We start from the raw sequence: 6,000 nt of genomic DNA, 5'->3' as shown, positions 1-6,000 counted from the left end.
ACACAACCCGCCGAGGCAGGGCGCGCGCGGCCGCTGCGAGTTTTCTGAAGTCGGGCTCTCTTTGCGCTTTTTTTTTTTTTTTGCCAAGGGCTGCGCTGATCTTGGGGCATCGGCACCTTCCCGGACTCTTTCCCCGTTTTTCCTTTCCGAAAGTTTTTTTTTTTCTTGAGCTCCCTTTGGAATCGTCCTTGTCGGCTTCTGCTCGCGGGTTTTTTGTGGTTTTTTTTTTTGGAGGGTCCTTCAGAGTTGCCTGGTTTTTTTTTTTGCCTTGGGTTTACACTGGGGAAGCCGGATGGAAACGCGATGATAGCCCGTTGGGGTTTCCCGGAGTTGGGCTCGGCGTTGGAAGCTGCCGTCCTGGACGACCCGTCGTCTCCCTAGGAGAGGAAAGAAAGGAACCAAAGGTCCCGTCCGGCTGGGGGCTTTAAAAGGGCCGCTTCTTCCTTTTGGCCGAAGCGAGATTTCAGCCGCTTCTCCTCCTCTTCCTCCTCCTCCTCCTCCTCCTCCTCGGCTCCCAAAGTCAAGCGCGAAATCGTGGCCCGGAGCTTCGTGCAACCGCTCTGCTGCCGGCGCGGGGAGCGAATCTTGGAGATGCCAGGTAGGCAGGTGGGTCCTCGGCTGCGAGCAGGTGGCTTTGGGAAAGGACACCCAACCCCGCGCCGAAAGGTGTCCCAAAAGAAATAATAAAAAAAAAAAACAACCCTGGATTTTCTTTGGTTTCTTTTTTTGTCCTTTGAAAACCTTTCGCTTCTCCTCCAAGAAGCTTCTTCAGTTCTAACTTCAGAACTTTTAAGAAGAGATTGGACCGCCATTTGTCTGAAACGGTATATAGGGTTTCCTGCCTAAGCAGGGGGTTGGACTAGAAGATCTCTAAGGTCCCTTCAAACTCTCTTCTCTTCTCTTCTCTTCTCTTCTATTCCCCTTCCTTCCTTCCTTCCTTCTTTCATTCCTTCCTTCCTTCCTTCTCTATTCTGTTCTGTTCTGCTCTGCTCTGCTCTGCTCTGCTCTATTCTATTCTATTCTATTCTATTCTATTCTATTCTATTCTATTCTATTCTATTCTTATTCTTATTCTTATTCTTATTCTATTCCATTCTGTCTTCTCTTCACTTCTCTCTTCTCTCTTCTTCTCTCCTCTTCTGTCTTTTCTTCACTTCTCTCTTCTTTTTTCTTCTCCTCTTCTGTTCTATTCCATATTCCGTTCTGCTCTTTTCTCTTCTTCTCTTCTCTCTTCTCTTCTGTTCTATTCCACTCATTGGATGAGAAGCTAAACATTTTCAAAGAAGAAAAAAATAAATAAAACCCTCAAGAAAGTCCAGTTGCCTTTTGAAGGATCAAGGTCCTGTCCAACTCTGTCATTCTGTAAGGGTCTCCTGCTTCAGCAGGGGGTTGGACTGGATGACCTCCGAGGTCCCTTCCAACTCTGTTCATTCTATGATTTGGGGGGGGGGGGAAACACCTTTGGGACAACCTTTACCTGGATAATTGAGAATCTCCATAGAACTACTCCATAGACAATGACCAACATAAGGAGGCTTGAGCAGGGGATGCTGGATTATGGTTAGGGTTAAGGTCTTAGAGCAGGGGGCTGGACTAGAAGACCTCAAGGTCCCTCCCGGCTCTATTCTGGTTGATTCTGATTGTGACTCTCGGCACCCTCAATGCTCCGTAGTGGCTCTTTCCCCCCCTTTGAGAACTCCTGCAGAATAGCTTATTGTCCAAGATGCAAACATTATGTGAGTGACTGAGTGACTCTACATTAAAGCCTTCAGCTATTTCCCACCCGCCAAAAACCTCTCCAGGATTTCTATAAGGAATCCAGAAATAAATCAGCCCTGAATCCATCCGACCGGCCAAATCAGAAGTCAAGAACAGCGTAGAGATATTTTTAGGTCAGCGGGGAGGGATAACGGAGCGGGGAGGGAGGGAAAGGGTTGGAGGTATTTTCCCAGGTAGATTCTTATTCTGGATCTGATCTGAACCTAGAAATAATGCCCCGTGCTGGGCTTCTGTAGAGTTTTGCCTGAGTGAAGAGGGTAATTCTGAATTTTAGAAAATGTTAGAGACCATAAAAGATCTTTAAAAACGGCTTTGGACTTTCTACTCTGCCTCCGTTGCTGCAAAAGTGTTTGGCTTTTAGGCTGAGATTTACAGATAGAAATTCATTCGGATGGCCAGTCTAGGGAAGAGAAGGACCAGGGGAGACAGGAGAGCAGCCTTCCAATATTTGAGGGGCTGCCACAGAGAGGAGGAAGGGGGATCAAGCTATTTTCCAAGGCACCCGAAGGCCAGACAAGGAATAATGGATGGAAAGTGAACAAGGAGAGATTCAATCTGGAAATAAGGAAGAATTTTCCAACCGTAAGAACCATCAACCAATGGAACAGAAGTTTCCTTCAGAAGTTGTAGGAGCTTCATCACTGGAAGCTTTCAAGAAGAGATTGGACTGCCATGGGTGAGAAATGGTGTAGAATAGAATAGAATAGAATAGAATAGAATAGAATAGAATAGAATAGAATAGAATAGAATAGAATAGAATAGAATAGAATTCTTTATTGGCCAAGTGTGATTAGGTTCAAATGCTCTCAATGTACATAAAAGATAAGATACATTCATCAAGAGTCAAGAATCATAAGGTACAACACTTAATGATAGTCATAAGGTACAATAAGCAATCAAATCATACTAGGAAACAGTCAGTATAAACCGTAAGGATACAAGCGACAAAGTTACAGTCATACAGTCACAAGTGGAAGGGGGCGGGTGATAAGGAGTGATGAGAAGATTAATAGTAATAGCAGTGCAGACGTAGTAAGTAATTGGACAGTGTTGAGGGAATTATTTGTTTAGCAGAGTGTAGGATCTCCTGCTTGAGCGGGGTTGGACTAGATGACCTACAAGGTCCCTTCCAACTCTGTTAATCTGTTAATGTTCTGACATGACTGTTGGAGAGACCCGTCCCTCTAAAGACAGACACTAGGATTTTTAAAAAAAGAAGTAAAGTTGCTTTCCCCGACCTCATTTTATATACCCTGTTTGTAAAGACCAAACCTCTGGAAGTTGTAAATAGGTGTAGTCCTTCTAGCTAGCTTAGGAACTGGTTGGACGCATTGATTGATCCTCCCGCTGATTATCAGCTGACCAAAATTGCCGATCGATTTGTCTTTTTACCTGGGCGTTGTTCAGAGCGTGTGATGCGGCTGTGCCCAGGTGACTCACGGAGTGTCATCCTAACCAACCTCTTGCCCAGGGCACCCATCCTAATGTATATGGCATTCAGAATGTCAGATCAAGAGCTGTCAAAGTTGCAATTTTTTGGGGGGGTTTTATATGGTTTTATATATATATATTCAAAAATGTTTTTTATTTTATTTAACAACAAATCCATCTTTCAGTTATACAGCATGTGGACGGGGTACATATGACTTGTGCAAATATTTATATTTTGTATATATATTTATATAAACATTTATATTTATATTTTGTGTACATTTCTTCCTCTGATTACATTCATATTAAAAACTACTCGACCTGATATAAGCTCATCATTGTAACACTATTCATTGAACTTCTTCCTTTATTTTCCAACCATTTACAAAATAAATCCCATATCGTATAATAGTCCGCTTCTTCTTGTTCTTTAATTGTGAATGTTAATCGACTCATTTCTGCACATTCCAATATTTTCATAATCTCCTCTATAGTTTATTTATATATGGTTCACATTACATACATTGGTGCTTTGTGAACAGCGTAGGGTCTGGGTCATTTATTTATCTATTGTATAGCAATACTTTCCCCCTCTCCTGGTTTCTACCTCTACTATCCAAAACTTGTACAAGTCCCATGTATTCGAAAATACTCTGTGTCTTATTTTTCTTTTCATTTTAGTGTCAGTTCATCCATTTCGTTGCAATCTGATTTTTTTTTTTAATTGCATCTTCTTCTGTAGGTGTTTTCCTCATTTTCCCCGCCAATACTATGCATATATACACTTTGTGCTTCTGTCAAAATATATAATATTAAATATAGACTCCCTTTATCATACTTTTCCGGTATTAAGCCTAACAATAATATTTCTGGCTTCTCATCTATATTTGTGATGGCGAACATCCACAGGTGGCACGCGGTGCCCTTTGTGCAGGCATACAAGCCCTAGCCAAACTTACCTGCATTGCGCATGCGCGCGCCCCCCAGATGATTTTTGGCCTGTTTGAGGCTGTTTTCGCTCTCCCGGAGGCCTGAGGGAAGCTTCTGCAAAGCCTCGGGAGGCCAAAAAATGGGTGTTCTGGAAATACCGTAAGTGATGAAGCGGGCCCATTTTTCAGCCTCCTGAGGCTGCAGAGGCTTCCCTCGAGCCTCCGGGAGGGCGAAAATGGCCTCAAATGGGCCGAAAATCAGCTGGGAGGCACGCACATGTGCAGTGCAGGTAAGGAGGTGAAGCAGGGCTGTTCTGTGAGCATGCACAGGGGGCGTGCATTGCATTGTGGGTGCCGGCACGCACACACTTTCGACACACCACAACAAAAAGGTTCGCCATCACTTTCCTTGCGTGTAGCCAAAAGCAGAAGAAGAAAGAAGTGGAAGGAAGCAGCCCGGTGGCCAGGACAGGTGTGTGGGATGAGTGGGGCAAGTTCCCCCTCTCCTCCCTTCCCCCCCTCCCCTCACTACCTCGTGTTGTGCACAATGCAAGCGACACAAGCCTTGTGTTCCCACGGGCCATGTGGCCAGCGCAGCCTTGTGTTTCCGCACAGCCTGGATTAATTGCTTTGGGGGTGACATTTCTTTGCAGACCACCAAAATTTTCTCATGGACCACCAGTGGTCCCCGGCCCACCGGTTGGTGACCACTGCTTTAGACTGTCCCGGGAATGGTGCCTCTGGTAAGAGGGAAGGATAATATTAATTACAAGGGATTTATTTTGGCCTGCGAAGGGAGAACAGCTTTGATCTAATGAATGAGACAAGGTAGTCCATTGGTTCAGATGTTGAAATGTCAGAAATTCACGTGTGTGTGTGTGTGTGTGTGTGTGAAACCTAAAAAGAGATTGTCCTTGTATACCTGGAGTAGCTGGTCTTAACCCAGTCTTGGATTTTATGATAGGGTTTACCGTGATTGTCAGAGCGTTAATTGCTTTGGTGAATTTAAAAACCAGCTACATCTGGATGAATTTGCATATGGAAAAATCAGTTCTGTTGCCAAACACAACTTCCTTCCTGCAAAACACACACACACACACACACACACACACACACACACACACACACACACAAGTTTTTTGCAACAGAAAATAAAATGCCAGAGCCTCTTCAAACTGGGAGAAATATCAAATCGTAATATAAAAAACTAGGATGTTTTTTACATACATTTTCCCCCTAGCATTTTATTTTAAAGTCACGATTCTCTTCTCTCTATTAGCCTAGCTGGTATTTTTATTATTATTAAAAAGCTGATTAACCTGCCACTGAATCAACTTAGTATAATCTTGTACATGTTTACTTGGAGGTAAGAAGCATGGTAGAGTCTATTCCAGGGATCTGCAACCGTAAAAACATTCAAAGAGCCGTTTGGACCCATTTCCCACAGAAAAAAAAAACACCAAACCACCAGGAGCCACAAAACCTGGGTGGGCGTGGCCAACTCGATGTCACTCACTTCCACCAAGAAGGGCCGGAAGAAGCTCCAGCAAGAGTGAAGTGCCGAATAATCAGCCTGGCCGCTTCTCCATCTCCCGCCGTCGCCTTTACCTTCTCAGGCCAGGCAAGGGAGGGGAGGCAGCCAGTGATGGGACAGGGAGCCACAGCAGAGAGCCCAAATGAGCCGCATGCAGCTCTGGAGCCATGGGTTGCCGACATCCAGACTATTCAGAGTGAATTGCACCAAACTCAGTTGGACTTACTCTAAGCAGGTAGACCTGCCACTGGTGGAAAAACTGATTCAGATTCCAGCTTTTACAATCTAAACTCCAATAATAAAATCAGTGTAAACCAGTTTCCGCAT

General features: G+C 44.3%; 1 protein-coding gene across 2 annotated transcripts in view; it reads left to right on the top strand.

The window, feature by feature from the left end:
- Positions 1-6,000, top strand: part of PASD1 (PAS domain containing repressor 1) — a 54,576-nt gene continuing 48,576 nt past the window's right edge. Inside the window, exon 1 of one of the 2 annotated variants that reach the window (XM_026702870.2) lies at positions 1-598. The gene's annotated coding sequence lies outside the window, so the exon portion shown is untranslated. Of the gene's footprint in view, positions 607-6,000 lie in introns of both variants that reach the window. The other variant, XM_087941152.1, reaches the window with a different exon arrangement.

This window comes from Pseudonaja textilis, chromosome 12 (assembly GCF_049901715.1).
Source record: "Pseudonaja textilis isolate UNSWEBS1 chromosome 12, rPseTex1.2, whole genome shotgun sequence".
In the NCBI taxonomy this organism is placed as follows: Eukaryota; Metazoa; Chordata; class Lepidosauria; order Squamata; family Elapidae; genus Pseudonaja; species Pseudonaja textilis.
Note: the sequence above shows the minus strand (reverse complement) of the source record. Positions and strands in the feature narration are given on the sequence as shown.